Source organism: Colletes latitarsis, chromosome 12 (assembly GCF_051014445.1).
Source record: "Colletes latitarsis isolate SP2378_abdomen chromosome 12, iyColLati1, whole genome shotgun sequence".
Lineage (NCBI taxonomy): Eukaryota > Metazoa > Arthropoda > Insecta > Hymenoptera > Colletidae > Colletes > Colletes latitarsis.
The window spans coordinates 21,682,204-21,706,394 of record NC_135145.1 but is presented as its reverse complement, the minus strand read 5'-3'; the positions used below and the strand labels follow the sequence as shown (position 1 = coordinate 21,706,394).

General features: G+C 38.2%; 1 protein-coding gene across 4 annotated transcripts in view; it reads left to right on the top strand.

Annotated features, from left to right (window-relative positions):
* The window catches only part of Sema1a (semaphorin 1a), a 365,473-nt gene that overhangs the window by 220,964 nt on the left and 120,318 nt on the right, over positions 1–24,191 (top strand). Inside the window, exon 1 of one of the 4 annotated variants that reach the window (XM_076779614.1) lies at positions 19,733–19,804. The exons of the other annotated variants lie outside the window; for them this stretch is intronic. The gene's annotated coding sequence lies outside the window, so the exon portion shown is untranslated. Of the gene's footprint in view, positions 1–19,732; positions 19,805–24,191 lie in introns of those variants that run through there. 4 annotated transcript variants of the gene reach the window in all.

Here is a 24,191-nt window from a genome sequence, read left to right as displayed (position 1 = left end):
GTTGCACAAAACAATAAAAATATAATTGAAACAAAATAAACTTACAAAAAAAGAAATTGAACCCCCCAAAAAAATTCCAAATCATCTCCAAAGTCAATTTCAACCTCAACAACCCTATTAAAATCCAATTTTGAAGAAGAAAAGTTCGAAAAAATAATAAAATAAATAATTGAAACAAAATAAACTTACAAAAAAAAAATTGAACCCCCAAAAAATTCCAAATCATCCCCAAAGTCAATTTCAACCTCAACAACCCCATTGAGAACCAATTTCGAACAATTAAAGTTCCAAAAAATAATTGAAACAGCATAAACTTACAAAAAAAAAAAATTGAGCCCCCCATAAAAATTCCAAATCATCCCCAAAGTCAATTTCAACCTCAACAACCCCATTGAGAACCAATTTCGAACAATTAAAGTTCCAAAAAGCAATGAAATAAATATTCCAAATAACGTCTCCTCCAGAGCACTATACCTACAGATACGTTTCGAACGTTGAAACGTCCGAAGGGTTGAAGAAAGTGCGCTGGAGTGGGGGGGCACGATTTACCAGGCGTTGTTTCAATTCGCTAATCAAGGGCATTCAATTAATTCCCTTCAGGTAGCGCGGCGACGATAAAGCGATGCTCCCCTTTTACGTAACCGCGATTTCTGGCGTTGCGGGGGGTTGGCTCGGGCGGCGGTTGCAGTGGGGCCAGTTTATACGAGAGCGCCCCCGGTAGCTGAAGAGATTTTATCGGCGGCGTTAACGGCTCGCGGCTCGTATACTCGTATTTTAATTAACTCTAATTCGAGGCTAGGAAGCCGGCGGTTCGTTCGTCCGCCAGGACAAAGTGAAATAATGCCGGGGCAGAACGACGACGACGACGGTGAAACCACCCCCCCCACGGCCAGGTCGGCGGCGGAGGACGCTGCGCGTCGAAATTTATATTACGACGGGACACGACGACGTCTCGCGTCACGAAAGCAATGTATATTCATTTGCACGCTTCCCAGTCGCTGGTCCCTCGTTCCTCCCGACCATTTACCCCTCTGTCGTTGGCCCCCGGATCGTATGACCCCCTTGTAAACGGTTTGTAACGATTTAGAACGTCCTGTAACACCGAACGCGTTCACGCGAGCCCCGGTATGTATGCAACCCGAGTGCACCGTGGCGCGGCGGCTTCCGTGCGGTCTTACTTAACGTCCCGTCGACAAGAATCTCGCGGAAAGATACCACCCTGTACAGCCCCTGATCGATCGTCCTCGCTGGGGAGGCTCGAGGAACTGGGGGTTGCTTCCACCGCTCGAAAAGGGACGAACTGGTACGATGGAAAGGATTTTTTTTGGGATTCTTTTGCCACGTGAAAACCTTGGATAATTTGGCTATCGATTATTGTGTATATTTATTTATTTATGTAGGTTACAGAGCTGAAAAATTTTAATGGGAGATTCTAGGGACCAAAATAAGACGAAAATGAAGAATACTAATTTGTCGATGGAGGCTTCGTTAAAAAGTTATTAACGTTGAAAGTTGCGGATGTTGAACTGCAATTTGCCCATCTATTTGAATTTTTTTCTCGAAAATGGGTAGGATTTCGGGGGTAGGTCTATTCACCAAAAATGATTGTACTTGACCCCTATATCCGAAAATAATTTTTTCAGAATGATTTGAAATTTTTGAATTTTGTTCGAAAATTTCACACCTTCTCGATTTTTTTTCTCGAAAGTGGGTAGAATTTCGGGGATATGTCTAATGATAAAAAATGATTATAATTGATCCCTGCAACGAAAAATAATTTTTTTAAAACGATTTGGAATTTTTGAATTTAATTGTTAATAACTTTTTAACGAAGCCTCGATCAACAAATTGGTATTCTTGATTTTCGTCTTATTTTTGTCCCTAGAATCTCCCATTAAAATTTTTCCCACGGATGGAAACTCGATTATTATACATATTTATTTATTTGTGTAGGTTACAGGGTAGAGAAATTGTGTATTGTTCTGTGACTATGGATTTTGGCTGTTTTTTATAATGTGAACGCTTTGGATAATTTTATTGTGTATATTTATTTATTTATGTAGGTTACAGAGCTGAGAAATTGTATAGATTATGGCTGTTGGCCATTATAGTGTTCGACCAACCCAGGGAAAAATTTTAATGGGGGATTCTAGGGACCAAAATAAGACGAAAATGAAGAATACTAATTTGTTGATCGAGGCTTCGTTAAAAAGTTATTAACAGTTGCGTCTGTAGATAGTTTCGAGGCGAACTCGTTTCTATTTAAGTGCAATATTTACATTGATATACGAAAATTAATTACAAAATAATAATAGCTTTTGGGAGTGGTTTTATGATAGATGGTTCACTATTGTCCGCTGTATAGATCGACAACAATGACGTGCACCAGCCATGGCACGTTCTAAAAGTCATAAATCATAATCACCGTATAAAAACTCCTTTTAGAACCAGAGATCCTAATCAGAACCTTGACCCTATAACTATTCGTACCGGAAACTGTCGACAATATTCAAATAAATTTTTTCCTGTATTATTTTTTTATTGTCTGTTGCTCGAACGCCATTTTATTATTTTAGTATAACGAGTGAGTAAAATCTGTACTTCACACCAGTTATAGCATGTTTTAATAGTCACATAAACGTAACTACCATATAAAAGTCCTCTTGAACTTGGAGAAACCGTGTAAAATTATTTTGGATCTGTTTATTTGTTTATAAAACCTCGCTAAATGAGTATAATCAATAATTAACAGACTGTGGATGTTTATGCATTCTAATTCTCAAAAAACTACAAAATGTTGAATTATTATATTTAGGGGTTGAAACAACCCTCCATAAAAAGCTCCCAATTCCATTAAATTCTATCTATAAAAATATGAATTTGCATAAATATACACAGTCTAATAATTTATTTCATTACCAACCCCATTGGAGTGTTCAAATTTGAAAAATGAGGGTTGAAATTGATAAACCGTGCCTTAAAAAATTTCGTGAATCTCAATTATTCAATTAGAATTTTCTAAATTGAAAATAGAAGAAAATGGAGGCTTGCAGGAGCTCTGAAACATCCCTTAAAAAATAAATATCTCACAGGAAACAAAATTTTGCCCCCCCCTATTATTTTTAGAAATAAATTATGAAGAACACAAGACTTGCAGGAATTATAAAACATCCCCTAAAAAATAAATATCCTACAGTAAATAAAATTTTACATCCCCCAAAAGATAAATATGCAACTGCAAATAATATTTTGCCCCCCTCCCTCTTATTATTCGTGGAAATAAATTGTGAAAAATGTAAAAAGATGAAGATTTCTAGGAACTTTGAAACATCCCTTAAAAAATAAATATCCAATAGCAAATAAAATTTCCAGGAACTCTGAAACACCCCCCAAAAACTAAATATCCAACAGCAAATAAAATTCTGCACCCCTCCCTACTATTTTTGGAAATAAATTATGAAAAATACAAAGAGATAAAGACTTACAAGAATTCTGAAACGTCCCCCTAAAAAATAAATACCCCATAGCAAACAAAACTTTGCCCCCCTCACGATTCTTAAAAATAAAAGACCTCCAAGAAACAAATATCCCACAGTAAATAAAATTTTACATCCCCCCCCAAAAAAATAAATATCCCACATCAAATAAAATTCTGCACCCCCCCCCATTATTTTCGACAATAAATCCTGAAAAATACAAAAAGACGAAGACTCCCAAGAACTCTGAATCCCCCTCCACAATTCGTGGCAATAAATTGTCGTCGAATTGTACAATTTGAACTCGAGATTTTTACGTGTTCGACGCTAATTACATCGAACGTTGCGTTGGAAACGCCGTTAATATCTAATTAGCCGAGTAATTTTATTATTTCGTCGAACTCGCGTTAAAAACTGGCCCGCATGTATTCCGTGCGCATAAATTCGTCGCTCTACGGGCGGTTATTGTTACGTAACGCGGGGAATAATGCGACCGTAAATGGCGGACGGTCTCGTCTCGCGGGCCCCCGTCGGTCAGCGGCGACGTTTCGAGCATTAGCGTCGTTAATTACGCGAAGGACCGTTCCCGAACGCGGCATCGAACAAGAGACAACGGCGGAGTTTCGTTGTTCACGGTGAAAACCGGCGTGCACGGTCTGTCACGCGAAAATTAACAGAAATAATTAGTACGCCGCGCGCAATTTATCGCGACGCGTCGGTGGATGGTGTATTACGTCTCGTCGGACCGAATCAAAATAATTCCCGTGGAATTTTCAGCCGCGTTGCACCGTACCAACGCCGCCAGGGAAATGGGCTCGTAACTGAAAACGCAACTTTTGCTACCGCCCGCGGAATATTTCCGCGATAATCGACGCGACCCGGTCGGTTTACCTTCGAAATTACTTGATTACGATTCTCATTAAAAACGATCGAGAAAATGCACGCTCGAGGGACGCTTATGAAACTCAGTTCGATTCGAGCAAAACGACTGTTTACGCTGGGGGGCGGGGGGAACTTTTTTCTTGGTACGTTACTGCGAGATATTATAATTATAACAAATGAAGAAATACTCGATAGACTTATGGAGCAGTTATTTTGTATTCATGATAAACAATGACATTATTGGGGAAATATTTTAGTGGAAAATGGGGTGAAAACTACCCTCAAGCAATTTTGGAACGTTATTGTAATCTGTGAAAATTTTGGTAGAATTTTTATTCTGGTGAAACAATTTTTTTGAAAGGGTTGGGGGGAACTTTTTTCTTGGTACGTTACTGAGAGATATTATAATTATAACAAATGAAGAAATACTCGATAGACTTATGGAGCAGTTAGTTTGTGTTCCTGATAAACGATGAGGGAATTATTGAGGAAATATTTTAGTGGAAAATGGGGTGAAAACTACCCTCAAGCAATTTTGGAACGTTATTGTAATCTGTGAAAATTTTGGTAGAATTTTTATTCTGGTGAAACAATTTTTTGTGAAAGGGTTGGGGGGAACTTTTTGCTTGGTACGTTACTGAGAGATATTATAATTATAACAAATGAAGAAATGCTCGATAGACTTATGGAGGAGTTAGTTTGTGTTCCTGATAAACGATGAGGGAATTATCCAAGAAATATTTTAGTGGAAAATGGGGTGAAAACTACCCTCAAGCAATTTTGGAACGTTATTATAGTCTGTGAAAATTTTGGTAGAATTTTTACTGCAGTGAAATAACAATTTTGTGTGAAAGGGTTGGGGGGAACTTTTTTCTTGGCACGTTACTGGGGGAGATATTCTCAAGGTTAAATTTGTAATAGAAATGTTCGATATGGAGCAGTTATTTTGTATTCATGATAAACAATGAAATTATTGAGGAAATATTTTAGTGGAAAATGGGGTGAAAACTACCCTCAAGCAATTTTGGAACGGTATTATAGTCTGTGAAAATTTTGGTAGAATTTTTACTACAGTGAAATAACAATTTTGTGTGAAAGGGTTGGGGGGAACTTTTTTCTTGGCACGTTACTGGGGGAGATATTCTCAAGGTTAAATTTGTAATAGAAATGTTCGATATGGAGCAGTTATTTTATATTCATGATAAACAGTGAAATTATTGGGGAAATATTTTAGTGGAAAATGGGGTGAAAACTACCCTCAAGCAATTTTGGAACGGTATTATAGACTGAAAATTTTGGTAGAATTTTTATTCTGGTGAAACAATTCTTTGTGCAAGGGTTGGGGGGAACATTTTTCTTGACACGTCACTGGGAGGCATCTTCGATATTACAATAAATAGAAATGTTCGATAGAACAATGAAATACTTATTATTTTGTATAGTATTCCTGATAAATGCTGAGGGAATTATGGAGGAAATATTTCAGTGGAAAATGAGGTGAAAACCACCCTCAAGCAATTTTGGAACATCGTTACACTCTTGAAAATTCCTGGTAAAATTTTTGTGCTGCAGTAAAATAACAAATTTTATGTTAAAGGGCTGTTCTGGGCTGCCTTCGTACCATGGGGTAGTTTTTAAAAATTATTTACAAATTTATTCCATGCTTTAACACTTAAACTACTGACAATTATTGTGTATTTATTTGTGCCAAAAAAATTGAAATAATACTTGAGGAATTCTCTTAAATTTGCAAAAATTCAGTCGAGTAAATTTCTAACAATTTTTATTATAAATTACCAATGGGTCATTTTTACCGATTCTTGTGTTAAAGACATTTTAATTTCAACCCTTAATTGACAGCCCAATCACTCTGTGATTTAGTTTATTCGTAATCAAAATTGAGTCCTGTAATTCTCAACGCTGAATTTGCTTGTCATTGTTTAAAAATATATTTTAGTATCACGATACTATTTAGGGGTTGAACTGACCATGTGGCAGGCCTCAGCTTTCTTACGTGTCATGGACTAATAGGAATTGTGATCCTTTGTCGGTCTTTCGACTGACAATGAAATCTAAGGGTCCTGTTTCTGAGGGGTATTAGACTCTGTCACCTAGGGGTAACTTTCTTATGCCAACTAGAGAGGGCAAAGTCTCGCCAGTTCCTTTATGACTCTGGTAACGATGAGGGCTAGTTATTTCGTGACCCTGCTAGTATTTCATCTTCGTGGTCTTTGGGTCAACTATAGACTTAGCTACAATGATTCTGAGATGAAGTCTCGAACAACAACAATTACTTGCAAATAAAATATCCTTCCATACTATATTAATAAACGAATATTAAAACTAGGAATATTTTGTTTACATTTCAACTAGCCCCTGAAAGGGATTTAAATTTGATAAATAGAAAATTGAATGTTTATAATTATTTTTAAAAGGCGTTTTTTCGCGAGCAACGATGGTTTGTTTAATCTTTGCGTTTGTAAATAAATATTTGAGGAAAGCGTGCGTTTTTCACTACGTACGGGAATATTGATTTACAGGAAAGAAATATGCGAACCAGGGCCGACTTCCGTGGAAAAAGGCACGCGCGTGTGGCAGAGAATTTTTTAATTTTCCATTCGTCGCGAAATAAAAAAAATTATATTGTTTCGGACTCGGGTATGGACCGTAGCCATGGGCGAAACTACAACGAGAACGGGACTATTGAATATTTTTTAAATAACAGTGATGTAAAGGAAAATAGCGAGCAAAATGAAAAACTCCCGACAATAAAGACACGTTTTCTTCGCAGTGTCGAGCCAGAGATTCGCAGAAATTTTGTCTACCAAATAAAAATTAGAATTTCCGATGTATTTTATTAAATATTACAAATAAACGTTGGGGTACGATTTTGACTGGCTGGGGGGATGATTCTGCGTGTTAAACTGGGCCGAAAAGCTGGAATAACATTTTCCAGTTCGAGTCGTCGTTTTCGAGATAATCGAATTTTTGTGTGTTCGGCGCACGTGAGAGATTCGGTGCTTGTCTGACCATTCGTTGATGTTTCTACTTAATTCTTAGTTCAACTGGGGATATATCATAGTCGTTCGACTTTGATTCGATTGAGATTTTGTGAGTTGGTAGCAAATGGGTTTCTGAAGATCTATATAATAAATTAAAACTGTGAGTTTAAAAATTATAAACAAATATAGTTACCTTATTGAATTAAGTAAGCCTTCGATCGAAGAAATGTTTGGATCTCAGATAATTTCATTTAGAGTCTTGAAACTTTCGATGAATAATAATAATAATACTAAGCGGGGTTCTAAAATTAATAACATCAATAAACAAATAGAATAACGCAAAAATTAAAATTAAATTAAATTTAACTTGTTCTGTGAGTGGTGAATAATGAAATTCAGATTTTGATGCAAATCGTATAAATTTTATTTGAATTTTGATCTCGTTTAGACATTTAAGCTTCCATGTTTCACTATTTATAGGAATAAAAACACAAGAAATTGTACGTAATCTACGAACCCCAATTTTCCCCCCTAAATAAAAATCAAAATTTCAATTATTCAATATTTTTATGATATATTTTATCAAGGATAAAAAATAAACGAATAAAATTTTGCAAAATTCGCGATCAACAAATATTCCAGAATATTTTTCACATATTTATTAAAGGGTAGATACCCTATAAAAGCTCCTGTTAATTTCGATCGAGAAAATCAACCCTTGCCTTTATGAATGCCCCAGTCAAGAGATATTGAATATTTAATATTTTATCAAACATAAAAAATAAATAAATTTTGCAAATTCGTGGTCGACCAATATTCCAGAATATTATTCAAATATTTATTTGAGTGTTGGTACCCCATGAAAGCTCGCGTTAATTTCGATCGAGAAACTCACCCCTTTTCGTAAGAATGCCTTAATCAAAAGATATTGATTATGCAATTTGGGAGGTCACAGTCGGTCTGCCGCGGATTAGGTGGAATCCTTGGCGATTTTCGCGCAACGTAATCCGGGGTACCCTCGAACAGGGTAGTTTGGGGGGCGAATGTCCCCCCAACGTTCGTTCTCATCCCTGATTATATCGTCTCGTACGATCTCCCATACGACTTTGACACCGATAAATCGCCCTGGAGATTTGTATCCAATTTTCAAATTACCATTTACCAAAAACTACCCCTAATTATTTTATTCGTCGCTGGAAAATAACTCGATTTCCGACCATTATTTCACAATCGACCATCGAACAAACCGAGATTCAATTTCGTGTTTTTTCACCCTTCGGTGGCCTTCGATATTACTTCCGTCTTTGCAACCCTTGCGCGGATGCTGTGGTTTCCGTTTCGACCCCGCAGGAATTCGCGACTCGTTTCCGGTGGCTCGTTTCGCTCGAGATGAAATTACGGGACGAAAAATCGTCGGCCAATTTCGAGCATTGGAAAGATCGTCGTAAAAATTCCATTCCACCCCCCATCCCCCCATCCCCCAAACGTCATATCTCTTGGTGAAGAATTACCGCGAAAACTGTCTTCCCGTTTCGGTCCATTTTCGTCCCCGGAATTCCAAAGCGAACCGGATGCGACCGTCCAGCGAGCCGTTAATAAATTTATTTGCGTTTCCGCGTTCCGGTTCACCCCTAGAAGGAATGCGTCGCCTCCGCCAGTTTTCGCGGGCTTATTCCGAGGCCACCTCGAGCGGAAATCTCTAACAAGGTTCCGGCGAAGAGTTCTTATAATGGACGATGGGATCCGTCCATTTTGGTGCCACTAAAAACCTTGGTATTTTTTTTTTTTAGTTTACAAGACTTTCAACTTTAATGTAACGAATCTTGGAATGGGAGATTTTATTATTATACACAGGGTGTTCGACCAACCCTGGGAAAAATTTTAATGGGGGATTCTGGGGGCCAAAATGAGACGAAAATCAAGAATAGCAATTTGTTGATGGAGGCTTCGTTAAAAAGTTATTAACGTTCGAAGTTGTGGATGTAGAACTGCAATTTGTCCATCTATTTGAATTTTTTTCTCGAAAATGGGTAGGATTTTGGGGGTATGTGTAATGGCCAAAAATAATTGTATTTGACCTGAGAATCTAAAAATAATTTTTTTAGAACGATTCGAAATTTTTTTTTTTCACCGAAAAAATTAGGCACCCCCTGTCGATTTTTCTTAAAAATTAGTTTTTCATTTTTAGTAATTTAGTTTGACGCCCTATCGAAAAGTTGTCTAATACTTTTTTGTAGGTACCCATGAGCTCTACTTTAGAAAAAAGTTTCATTAAAATATAATCACTATTCTAAGAGTTATGGCCGTTTGAAAATTGGACCATTTTTATGAGGTTTTTCTCACTTTACGGGGTTAAGGACCAACTTTTCGAATATTTTTGCGATTTCTACGTATTCTCCATTAAAATACGCGTTGTTTGCTTTTTTAAACATTAAAATCGCCCAATCCGTTCAGGAGTTATGGTGTTTTAAAGATTCGCATGAAAATTCAGGAGAATGGTCAGTCATGGTATTTTCGGTAAAGAATTTTTTTCTCGAAAGTGAGCAGGAATTCGGGGGTATGTGTATTCACAAAAAATGATCGTAATAGACCCCTGCAGCCAAAAATAATTTTTTCAGAATGATTTATAATTTGTTAATTTAATTTTTTAATAACTTTTTAACGATGCCTCAGTCAAGAAATTTATATTCTTGATTTGGGAGAATCGTTAAGGGTTGATTCTCAAAATTTGTCCAACCCCAGTATCAATTATCAAAAATTGATATTCAAATAAAATTCCAGATACTATCAGTCACCTTTCGAGAATTTTTAATTTCCAGTAAGGGGTGGAAAAAAAATTATTTTTCGGTTCTTTGACCCAGAGGGGTGGCGGAGGGTGCGTGTGGTCTTCCGATGGGCCACGTATACCCACGCGTACAGGGAGATACGTGTAACTATAGGAGTAATCGGAGCAGCGACGCCAGCGCCGCGCCGCGGCGTGTTATTGATCGGCGCCCCTTTTCGCCACCCGTCGGTCCGAACCTTCCTTCCTTCCTTCCTTCTGGCAGCTGCTGGCGCGGCCCTAAGCTTTCCACGAGCCCCGAACGCGCTTGAATACACATCCCCCCCGACGAAGATGCACGAAAACTGGACTACGGTCCTGGACAACCCCCGCAATGGCGTCTTCTTTCGCGACGGGAAACTTCGAGGCCCGTCGAAGGTCATCGGGCAGCACCTCGAGTGCTTTCACAAGTACAGAATACCAAGGGTTAGTGCTTCAATCGACTGGGAACGTGTATTTAATTGCCGGCCAATTAGGGGATTGTTTCAACGTTTCGACAGCCTTCCTTTCATCGAAACTCTGCGGGGTGGAGTCGCCGAACTTAGTCCTCGGGAGGGTGGGGGGTTGTTCGAAATGTCTTTCGAGGCCTCTGATTAGATCCCCCGAAAACTTGGAAACTAATTTTTAATGGTGGCTGATGCTTCGGGGGGGAAATACAACCCTCAATATTTAAAATTATTTTTGTCAAAAGATAGCTTCTGAAAAACCTTTTTTAAAATTTCTAATTTCAATTTTTGTAATAAGAATTTTTGTAATTTACTCATAGAATGATCCAGTATAAATTTGAAAAGAAATGCCTCCAGAGATGGCCACTGTATTCTATTGAAAATATAAGGGTTGAAATTTCTACCCCTGACCCTAACCCACTCTCATTTCTAGTATTCCTAATTTTTATATTCACCAATTTAGTTAAAGATAAATACCTCAGTGTCCACTGTATTCTGTTGAAAATATAGGGGTTGAAATTTCTATCCCAAACTTAACCTCCTCCCTCATCTAATATTTCTAATTTCAATTTTCTAGTACACAAATTTTATTGGAAATAAATACCTCAGTGCCCACTATATTCTATTCAAAATATAAGGGTTGAAATTTCTACCCCAAAACTAACCTAATCTCAATTCTAATATTGCTAATTTCAATTTTAAAATTCACAAATTTAGTTTAAGATAAATACCTCAGTGCCCACTGTATCCAATTAAAAATATAAGGGTTGAAATTTCTACCCCAAACTTAACCCACCCCCTTTCTAATATTTCGAATTTCAGTTTTAGAGATCAGAAATTTTCTAGTTTACTTATACGATGTTCTAATGTAAATTTTTGAGGGGAAAAATATCTCAGTGTCCACTGTATTCTATTGAAAATATAGGGGTTGAAATTTCTATCCCAAACTTAACCCCCTCTCTCATCTAATATTCCTAGTTTCAATTTTAAAATTCACAAATTTTATTGGGAAATAAACACCATAGTGTCCATTGTATTCTATTGAAAATATAAGGGTTGAAATTTCTACCCCAAACTTAACCCCCTCTCTTTCTTAATATTCCTAATTTCAATTTTCAAATTCACAAATTTAGTTAAAGATAAATACCTCAGTGCCCACTGTATCCAATTAAAAATATAAGGGTTGAAATTTCTACCCCAAACTTAACCCACCCCCCTTTCTAATATTTCGAATTTCAGTTTTAGAGATCAGAAATTTTCTAGTTTACTTATACGGTGTTCTAATGTAAATTTTTTGGGGGAAAAATATCTCAGTGTCCACTGTATTCTATTGAAAATATAGGGGTTGAATTTTCTATCCCAAACTTAACCCCCTCCCTCATCTAATATTCCTAATTTCAATTTTAAAATTCACAAATTTTATTGGGAAATAAACACCACAGTGTCCATTGTATTCTATTGAAAATATAAGGGTTGAAATGTCTACCCCAAACTTAACCCCCTCCCTCATCTAATATTCCTAGTTTCAATTTTAAAATTCACAAATTTTATTGGGAAATAAATACCACAGTGTCCACTGTATTCCACAGAAAATATAAGGGTTGAAATACGTCACTTCGCCTGATAAACAACCCCGAAGACGCGTTAAGTAAAAGGAGTCGGTCGCGAGGATCTATGGATCCAATTTACGAATTGGGTCAGCATATTATTCGTCCGTTCTCTTCTTCAATCTCGAACGATCCATCGGGAATGCCAAGGAAGAGATCGGGGGGGCTAAATGGGGGAGGAAATCTTGTTTCCAAGAACGTTTCGAGGCCGCGGTAATGCCCTTCGATGGGAATATTTCCGCTACGACCGGTTCCCGGACGCCTGGGTGCGCGAATACGACGTCCACCGGAAGTACATTCGGTCGCGGAACGATCCCCAGGGTGCAAAGGTAATCGTCGAACGCGCGAAGTGGACCGTCGTAATTCTCCCGGATCCAATTTGCGACGAGATTTCTCGTTGTGTTCTTTCTATCGGGCCTCGAAACCTGGGGGTAGTTCACCCCCTTGAAAACGCGGTCGAACTTTAAACAATCGATCAATCGATATTCCGTACGCGGACGCGATTAATTACAGTCGAGCGCTCCATTTGCCAGGTTAATTCGTTTCGATAGCGTGCAACCTGAAATGCGCAAACAGAGTGCAATCTTAATTTCGAAAAGTACTATTTATAATTATGATATCTGGCTACATTTGGGTGGAGAAAATTTTTTAATGATAGATATTATTATTCTTTTTCTGAGGTGTACTGAGAATAATTTTGTACTTATTCAAAATAGTACGATTTTAATTCAGAAAAATACTATTAATACTATCAATACTATTTATAATTATGATATCTGGCCCCATTGGGTGGAGATAATTTTTTAATGATTGATATTATTATTCTTTTTCTGAGGTGTATTGAGAATAATTTTGTACTTATTCAAAATAGTACGATCTTAATTTCGAAAAGTACTATTTATAATTATGATATCTGGCTCCATTGGGTGGAGATAATTTTTTAATGATAGATATTATTATTCTTTTTCTGAGGTGTATTGAGAATAATTTTGTACTTATTCAAAATAGTACGATCTTAATTTCGAAAAGTACTATTTATAATTATGATATCTGGCTACATTTGGTGGGGAAAATTTTTTAATGATAGATATTATTATTCTTTTTCTGAGGTGTATTGAGAATAATTTTGTACTGTTTCAAAATAGTACGATCTTAATTTCGAAAAATACTATTAATACTGTCAATACTATTAATAATTATAATGTCTGACTCCCTTGGGTGGAGAAAATTTTTTAATGATAGATATTATTCTTCTTTTGAGGAATATTGAAAATAATTTTTCTACTTATCCAAAATAGTACGATCTTAATTTAAAAAAATACTATTAATAATCACAACATCTGGCTTCTTTGAATGAACAAAATTTTTAAATAATAGATATTATAATTCTTCTTCTGAGGAACATTAAAAATAATTTTTCTACTTATTCAAAATAGTACGATGTTAATTTCAAAAAATACTATTAATAATTACAACATCTGGCTTCTTTGAATGAAGAAAATTTTTAAATAATAGATATTATAATTCTTCTTCTGAGGAATATTGAAAATAATTTTTCTACTTATTCAAAATAGTACGATCTTAATTTCAAAAAATACTATTAATAATTACAACATCTGGCTTCTTTGAATGAAGAAAATTTTTAAATAATAAATATTATAATTCTCGTATTGTGAAATATTGCAAGTAATTTTGAATTTATCCAAAATTGAAGTAGGACTTCTCACAAAATTTTCTAAATTGACTCTTAGGGGTTGAAACATTTTAATTTGAAAAAAATCCAGTGTTTTAACCATTTCATTACAGTTTTCGACCACTGTTGAAATTCTGTTTCGCGACAGAATCGACGTCGATTGTTCCTTCGGCGATGAACGAAGAAAAAAAAAAATCTCACCCCCTCGTTTAGCTTGCACCGGCGCTTGTTTGCGCGGGTATATTATTTTTGCAGCGACACGCGTTAGAAACGCCGCGGGAATCGATACAAATTGATCGACCTTCCCTTGAATTCGTACGTCCAATATTTATCTACCATCGGGGTCCGGACACAACAGAACAAGTGCCATTATTCCCGTATTCTGTATACTATATTTTTTTTTTTTATACTGTCGCTTTTTCCCCCCCTCCACTCACCCAGTATCATTGTTGCTTCGGTATTGACGCGTTCGGGATATGATTGTACGGTTTTCGCGTTTCGAGTTTCCGAAACCTTGCTTTTTCCCCCGGTACGAAACGAGCGCGAAAAAGAGTACGACGATGACACGATGCCACGAGAATAACGTTTCCACGGTCGACAAAGTGGATTACCCCCACCCACTGTGCCCGTTCCTCGTCGCCGCGATTTGTCTTCGGCGATTCGCGACGCTCGGACGAAACAATTTTTCCCGCGGCTGAAAGTCGGTTTCCAAACTCGTTCGAAAAGTTTCGCGCGACGTTTTCGTCGGCTCGTAAATTGTTTTCCCGGGCGCGACTTAAACGGACCGTGCACGTTACGATTCCTCGCGCGAGAAATGGCTCGAGAAGTCCCATCGACGGTGATTAAACCACCGAAACGGGACTGGGGGATGATTCTGCGTGTAAAAGTGAGTCGAAATGCAGGAATAACATTTCCACGTACGAGTAATGGTTTTCGAGATAATTAAACTTTTGTGTGTTTGGCGCACGTGAGAGATTTGGTGCTTGTCTGACCATTCGTCGATGTTTCCACTTAATTCTTAGTTTAACTGAGATTGAAGCATAGTTATTCGACTTCGATTTGATCGAGATTTTGTGTGTTGGTTTCTGAAGATGTGTGTAAAATATTAGATAAAAATATAAATAAATAAAGGTACCCTATTAAATTAAATAAACCCTCCAGAAAGTGTTATTTGAGCCTCATATAATTTCTTTTATAGTCACGTTACGATTTCTCGAGGGAGAAATGGCTCGAGAAGTCCCAACGACAGTATCTAGGCCCCCCTACACGGTTTTAACCGGACAGGCGGTGATTAAAACACCTAAACTGGACTGGGGGATGATTCTACGTGTAAAAGTGAGTCGAAATGCAGGAATAACATTTCCACGTACGAGTGATGGTTTTCGAGATAATCAAACTTTTGTGTGTTTGGCGCACGTGAGAGATTTGGTGCTTGTCTGACCATTCGTCGATGTTTCCACTTAATTCTTAGTTTAACTGAGAGTAAAGCATAGTTATTCCACTTCGATTTGATTGAGATTTTGTGTGTTGGTAGCTAATAGGTTTCTGAAGATGCATGCAAAATATTAGACAAAAATATAAATAAATAATGATACCCTATTAAATTAAATAAACCCTCGATGAAGTGTTATTTGGACCCCATATAATTTCTTTTGGAGTCTTGAAACTTTCGATAAATTACAATATTGATACTAAGTGTAACATCAATAAACAAAGAATTCGATAACGCAAAATAAAATATGATCATCGATTCAGAATAATGCATTGCAATAATTATTTTGATCTCCAGGTTCTATGTTTCGCTATATATCGAAATAACTACTTAAAGAAGTAATTACTTGCTTCGAATTTTTTCAAAATAAGAATTGACGAGTCACAGAAAAACAACCCCTTTCTTCCCGCGATTTTAGTGTTTGGTTTGGCGTGGAATTGATTTAGAAAAATTTAGAAATTATTCGCGTGGCCTTAGGGTTACGTAAACGCGACGAGTTTGCAATCGGTTTGAACGTCGATTTCCCTCGCCTGCAGTCATTGTCTGGATAATTTGGAGCGCATATGCGTGGCAACAATCGAGTTAAATTAAGCGGCAACGCAACAATACTCCTCGATCCAGCAGGAAATCGTTGGCTGGGCTCCGGCGACCGGAAAAAAGAGTCAGTTGCAATTTCCTGAAAACGAATATTCCCATGACTTACGTAGGGGCCATCCGCGCCGCATTAACCATTCCAGACTCGAATTTCGGGCGTGGTTTCCGGCCCAGTTCCTCCAATTTCTTTCACAAAACAGTAATTCACAAGCTCCGAATGAACAGCGAGAAGGCAAGTGGAAAACTTTGTCACGCGATGCTCAGTTTTCGAGGTAATTAATTTTTTTGTTGGATCTTTTGGTGCAGGTGTTTCGTTGTGGAAATTAACAGTAATTTGTTAATTATTTGTTATCTATTTGAAGTTGGAGCAAACAAATAGCAGTGATCTGTTTTGTGGAGATTTAGAGTGAGTAGATAAATCGTGGCATGGTCAGACAAACTATAATGGTGACGTATATAGAAGATATTTTTATTTATTTTTGTGGTTGTAAACATTGATTTTGGCGTAGTATTGTCTCTGTTTCGATGGCCTTTACTGTCTTAGAATTATTCGAAATTGGATGAAACGAATAGCTACGTTTTCACTCAGAGTAAGTAGAAAAATCAAGAAATGGTCAGACGAACTGTAATAGTAACATATGTACAAAATTTCCACTGGTGTTTATGTTTTCAAACATTGATTTTAGCACAGTATTATATATGTTTCAATACCTTTTTTGTCTTAGAATTATTTGAAATTATATCAAAGGAAAAGTAGAAATGTAAGTAGAAAAGTGGAGATATGGTCAGACATGCAACTGAATTTTCAAAGTGAATTATCTCGAGAACAAACGCTCGTATGGAAAAACTTTATTCTACATTTTCGATGCAGTTTTTCATACTGAATCACCATATTGTCGCTTGCAATAATAATTGTTAACCACTTCGTATATTATTACAATTTTCTACAAACTTGTATTTTTATTCTTTTCTACGCTGATTCTGAGGAATTCCTCTGGTTTAAAATTTTAGAACAGTGTTTACACTTCCGAAATCCTACCCATTTTCGAGAAAAAAATTCGAATAAGTGCTGAAAGTTTTGGGTGAAAAAAAAGACTCTCGAATCGTCTTGGAAAAATTATTTCTAGTTGCAGGGGTCAATTGCAAGCATTTTTGGTCAACAGACATACCCCCGAAATCCTACTCAGTTTCGAGAAAAAAATTCAAATAGATGGACAAATTGCAGTTCTACATCCGCAACTTTGAACGTTAATAACTTTTCAACGAAGCCTCCATCAACAAATTTGTATTCTTGATTTTCGTCTTATTTTGGCCTCTAGAATCTTCCATTAAAATTTTTCCCTGGGGTGGAACACCCTGTATATTAAAATCAAGTTACAAAACAATTAATTTCACTGTCATTTCTCTAGCCATATATGGATTTATTTCAAACTATCATTTTATATATCACCCAAAAATAACCCCATTCATTTCGTATCTTTTCGTCCCCAAAATAAGGATCTCCTCCACCCCCCAAAGAGCTATAAATTAGAATTTTACCAGACAGCTCGCAAAACGAGGAGGAATAAAAATGATTCGTTCGTTCCACGGGGTTAATGAATCTCCATACTTGTACCGTAACGTCGAAGGATCACCGTGCGCCATATATCGCGACCCTATGACTTATGGCGCGTCTAGTTATATAAATCTCACGCACTGGCGAACGCGAACGCTCGTCGCGATAAGTTAACGCTTACCGATGGGTCGTTATTCTCCTTTAAGCGTTATTTATACGACGGGACGCGTATTTATTAATTTCCCGTTTACGAGGGACGATGTTGCCCGTAATTATTTTCTACTTACACCGTACGCGCGTCCATCTGGCGAACAAACGACTGGGAATTCGAACGCGAGGAAAAACGACGCCCGGGTTCGTATCGGTTGAATTTTTTTGGCCGAAACTCTTTTTCTCGAACGGGGCTGCGCTCTCGTTTCCGCCGCGACTAATTAACGACGAGCCCCGAAAACCAGGAGGAACGCTCGAGACGGTGGCGCGGGGCTGCACGTGACCGCCTGTATCCGTATCATTCCATTACGCTGTAATTATTATCGACGATCTACGAATTCTGGCTCGAATAACCAATTCTAACCGCGTTGCGTGGGTCCGGTTTCCCCGGGTAAACAGAGGAACGTGGGAACGTCGACGCAAAAATTCACTCCGTATAATTTAGGTCGAAACGCAGGAGAAAATTGTGGTACGGAAATAGTTAAAAATACTGGAAGCGTCGAATATAGAAAGTTATCGAAAATGTCTCTGGATTATTTAAAAGTCGACGTTCGATGTGACGTGAGTTACATTTGCAGGCGGAAACAGTCAGTCGAGGAATGGAATAAAAATAAAGTGAGGCGAAATGGCCGCCCGTTGACCCGCCCAAGGCGAGGTTAATCGTCAGTTAGGCTTGTTGAGTCCAATCGCCGCTCAGTTCGTCGATCTTCGAACGAAAGATCCTTGAATGACTTCTGAATCTTGATTACTGTGAGAGATCGAAACTGAAAATTCCTACAATAATTTTTAAAGAATCAGACTCCATTTGTGGGGGTTTTTTCATGAATCGAGGGAGATTCTCGTGCAGTAATCGAGGCACTACTGTAGGGACAAGGAAAGAAATTGATAATGTTTTGATGCTTTCGAAGAATCGATACTAATTGTATTTTTCTTTTCTGTTGCAGGTACGTATAGCAAATGCCATTCTTGTTGAGCAACATGGGGGGGTGAGTGTTTCTACGATTACTATTGGCAGAGACTTAATTATTCGCAATTTAAAATACAAGTAGCTCTACAGTAAGTACAACACTTCAAGATTAATATGTGAATGTGTATCTTTTCTCATTCTTTTTCTGTTGTGTGTTCGAAAATGGACGTACAACTTGGGCCTGGTAAAATAATATCCCAATTTCTGTTTGCATAGGACTAAACAATTCTAGCCCTCTTAGGGATTAAACATTTTGGTATTTTTCGCCCCGTCGGGCTAAATAGCGAAAGGGTTAACACGCACGGTGGAACTCAGCCAGGCAGTAAATCGGTTACAAAAGCTATCTGAATCGAATACGTCCTTCAGTTCGAAGGGGTATTAAAAGATCGACTACGTTCCAGTAGATAAAATCAACAAAAAAAAACAACGGACCATGTAGATGGAAAATTTCGCTACGCCATTTTGGCGCAGCAACAAAGCGTATGCAGTTTTACACCGTGGAAACTTCGTATTGTGTCGGGAATTATAACTTCCGCGTATTGGAGTCGTTCTGTGTTTCGAAACTGAAAAAAACATATCGACCGACCGTGGCAGGGACAGAGTCGAATTTTATCTGCGAATAACAAATAGAAAATTTAAGTTTATTCGTTAACTGATGGTCTGCCCGCGGCTTCGCTCAGTTTTGAAACTCCGGTAATGGAACCTGAAATGTGTGTTCGTTATTCGGTGAATGAAATTTGCCAGTGTCTGGGGCTTGGATCATCTATATGGTTCGATTCGGTAACGAGAATGCTTTTATTTGATAAAATATTCCCTTAGAAAACGTGTTTGCGACGAGGAAAAGTAATCTGGGCACATACGGCCCTCGGTGGACAGCGTGGCAGCGCTAGTGTCGAGACAGAGTGGCCTGCGCACCAGCGCCGCGCAATGATGGCTTCCGAAGGGCAATATGGCGTCGTTAGTTGTCGCGTGATCTTGTGTGCGCGTGTTTGTTCGTAATTTATTTTGTTCTGTCAACTCTAAATTGGTGTGGTGCCTGTATTTCACGTGAAGGATGAGGTAATATATATTATTAATATAAACATACTGTGGAATTAACGTTTGTTAGTTAAATACGAGTGAAAATGAACGAGTCTCGGAACGATGTCGTCTTCGTGACAATCCGTGTAGTAGGCATTGTAAAATAGTTACACATCGTCTGATATACCTATTCTTTAACTAGTATTGATAAATATTGGTGAATATTGTGATATTTTCAATTTGTACCATGATTGACACAAATTTTGTTGCGGACCCCAGTGGACATGTATTTATTCACAGTATACTTTGTTCTATTAATGGTGCAGTGTCTCTATTTCACATTAACAGTATAAATACAGGACAGAATACACGTTTATTGGTTAGATACAAATGGAAATTAACGAGTTTTGTACAATGTTATCGCAGGAATCAGTACAGTAGGCGTTCCACAGCAGTTAGTATCGCTACTAACCTCATCTGATCTACCCATCATTCAACTAGCATTCTTATTATAAATCTGCCCAGCTTCTACCAGAATTCTGAAGGCTCTACTAGTGCGAGACAGTTTTAATTCATATTGTAGCTGACGCAAATGTTGTGACGTCCCCAATGTTCATTCATAGTATATTTGGTTCCGCTAACTCTAAATTGGTGTCTACGTTTCATACAAAGAACAAGATACATTTCTAGATTAAATACAAATAAATGAACAAAGTTTTCACAACAATTATACTTAGGATTCCAAAGCAGTTAGTATCGCCAGTGTCTACCCATTCTTTAACATTGTCATCGCAAATCCTTCCAGGCTTCCATCAGAATTCCAGAAGACTTTGAAGACTTTGAAGACTTTGATGTAATTAATTTGTACAATTGATTAATAAAGTACCAAGCGTGTAGTTATAGAGTTTGGGGTCAAAAAAGACCCCAAAAGACCCCAAAAGGCCCCAAGAGACCCCAAATGCGTGTCGTAGCGTTGTAGACGTTAGTTTAGATCGTCGTGAGTTTCCGTTAGCCAGCTAGTGGCAAGAAATCTCGTCCCTGGTAGTGGGGGGGAAAGTAGACGTTTGAGAAACGTCGGACATCAGGCTAATCAGTTTCGCAATAACGATAACGAGAGCCGTCCATTAGCCGACAAGCCGTTCTATTCCATGGCCGACAGTCCGTTAAAAGCGGTACCGTTTTTCCAGGGTAGAGGGGGCCAGCGTGGAAAACTAATTCCCCAGCAACGTAATATCCAAGCGCGTCTTACGATGTTTTTACGTTCGTGATGTATGTCCTGGGCGGAACGCGCGGACGGCTAATTTCCTGCAGCTCGGCGTCGGGAACTCCCGGTGATTCAGTTAAATTCTTTCCCTCCTAAACCTCCCCCCTCGAACGGCCGACGACAAACAATTAGGACGTCGAAACAGCCTCTCCTGAATCCCGACGGACAGAGACACACGCCGATCCGGGACCCAGAAAATCGCGCGCGGCCGGCGTTCGACAGGTAATCGATCCGAAATTACGGAAAAGCGAACGACGTTGCCCGGCTGGAATCCCGTGCAATCTCGATACCTTTTCTTTTGCCCCTTGGACAACTCCCACTGCGACCTGGGAACCACGTTCCCTCGACTCGTCCGCGAATGAATTTTCAACGAGCTCTGGGGAACCCCCCTAACCTCAATTCGAAAATTTACGATCCTTTACAATCGTCCATTTCGTTAGATTCTTAATATTGCTCGCGTTATAATAAATACAAGTAAGGTAATTTGATTTCTTAGTGTTTCCCGCGAATTTCGTGTCTAGATGGCGCCCTAGTCGACCCATAGAGCATCATGGGTAATCCCATACTCGATTCCAGGACCAACTTATTTGCAATTTAATATTAATAAGTGTAAACTCTACGTTTCTAACAATTTATTTGCACTGGATAACTCCCTGAATTCTCAACGAGCCCAGGTTAACTCCCCTAACCTTAATTCGAAAATTTACGATCCTTTGCAATCGTCCATTTCGTTAGATTCTTAATATTACACGCGTTATAATAAATATAAGTAATTTGAATTCCTAGTGTTTTCCCGCGAATTTCGTGCCTAGATGGCGCCCTAGTCGACCCATAGAGCATCATGGGTAATCCCATACTCGATTCCAGGACCAACTTGCTTGCAATTCCTATAAAATAGACATCTACATGAATTTTTTGGTAATTTAACGTTGGTAAAATGTTATTTTGCCCCGGCAGTTCAAGCTCTACCTTTTTACTAATTTATTTGCACCATCTTGCGTTGCATAACAACGCGATATAGTGTCTGGTGTGTGATACTAACGAGTAGAAAATTAACCCAACTCATTGCGCTGTTAAACTCGGGGTAAAGTTGGATAATAAAGCCCCCCCGTTTTGGAGGCAACATTCTTTATACACTGGAAATGTGTTGTAAAGGAGAGGGTCGAAATTTAATTTCTGGGCCGCGTACTTCCGCCTGCACGTCCAGCTCTCGGTGTCGTTAATGGGGCAGAAAAATTTAATTATGCTTTTCGAGAAATGCTAACGCAGAAGACATTTGGAAATGTTTGGGCATCGGTATCGTTATTACTACTTTCGTCCTTGGGTTAATTGGGTCTTCTGAAACAGAATTTGTACATAATACGAGATCTACATTGCATCGAGAATCGCTTTGCGTTACCCAGTGGGTAGATTGTGACAATTTGCGCTATTGAATGACCCTCCATTTCTATTGAATAATACCTAGAAAGCTTGTTTTAGTACTGGTCGAAGCTCCCGTTTGTGCTACATTCTAGTTATTTTGTGCTAAATCTATTCAAACAAGCTGAATAGCTGTCTTTGTTCACGTTGTTGCACGTTCTGAGTTTGATCCACTTCTGTCCCTGGCAAGTCGTGCAATTTATTCAAAATCAGTTCAATAATACAGCAATAAAATTGATTTCTATACGAACTATTCAGGCTACAGAATTTTTCAATTGTTTCGTATATTTTTATTCGTGTTCAAACGTTGTTTAAAATCTGTTTGAAGTTATTCTCTTGTATAATTAAATTATTGTGTAATTAAACAAAAATTAGTATAAATAGCCTTCCATTTTATAGAAATTGCAAATAAATTGGTCCCGAAACCGAGTATGGGATTACCCATGATGCTCTATGGGTCGACTAGGGCGCCATCTAGGCGCGAAATTCGCGGGAAAACACTCCGAATTCAAATTGCATTTAAAATCTCGGTAGAATTCCTCGAGAAACGTCGATTATCGAATCCGATGGATGGTGCACGCGAATTTAATTGCCCTTTGACCTTCTTCCCTCGTCTCTCTCGCACCTTTCGATTTCCTATCGACGTTAATTCCCGAAGCCCCGGTTCCGGTTTCTCTCCGTTCGCAAGATCGATCGACCACGTTAAGAAACTAGCTTCTCAGGTGGAGGAACGTTTCGGGGCCCCGATCTTTGGCCCTGATAACGCTCGTGTACACGTGATAGCGTCGTGTTGCGGTTCGCGCGCCTGCTTGATCGCGATACGCGGCTGGGAAAGTGAATTCAACCGGATCGGGGCTGCTTTCGCGTCGAAAGCGACGCGTGCAGCTACCGATGCACGAATTCCGGAAACGTCGGGCGCAGATCTCGACTTATCGATTACCGATCACCAGCGAAATTGTTTAGCAACGGAAAGATGCTCATTCGAGGCTCAACGTGCCCATTTTCTGAATTTTTATGCAATTTTAACAATCATCAGACGACTTGTTCTTAGTCAATAGGGCGTAATTAATATATTAGTTCGACTTTGGGTACTTCGAACAGCTCAATCGTCCGTTAATAAAATTCTTCGGTGGTGGAAATCGCCATATTTTAGCGTTCTGTTGTTTGGTGATGATTCAACCCCTTATGAGCATATAAGAAGTACATTTTATTTTAATTCAATGTTGAGTATGTATCTATCAAGGAAATCAGTTTTTGACCATTTATAATAGTACTTAGATTAGATATTTTTGCATTTATGGGGAAATTTAAATTTTTAGAAGATTACAGAATGCATTCAGTATTTAAAAATGCAAGAAATACGTAAGAATTATTGTATTTAGTTGTTGAGACAACCCTTCGCATAGTTCCCATTTCATTAATTCTGTTATTAACGAAAAAATTGTCAAAATTCGAGATAAAACAAAAACGAAAACCCCATCAGGTAGAGATCGTGAAACTACACAAGCATCATATAAGCGAAAATAAGCGTTCACGTGCTAGTTTTCGAGTTACGAACAAAAAACTGACGCGAACGGTCGCTCCGGCGGCAAAAATCGCCGTAGGGCAAAATTTCGACACGCTATCCCGTAGGAAAAAATCACGGGATCACGATGCCGTCATTAAAAGCATTGGTCGTCGTGCTCGTTTGCGAGAAAAAGACAAAATAAAATTGTCAGAATTCGAGGTGAATAAAAACTGCAT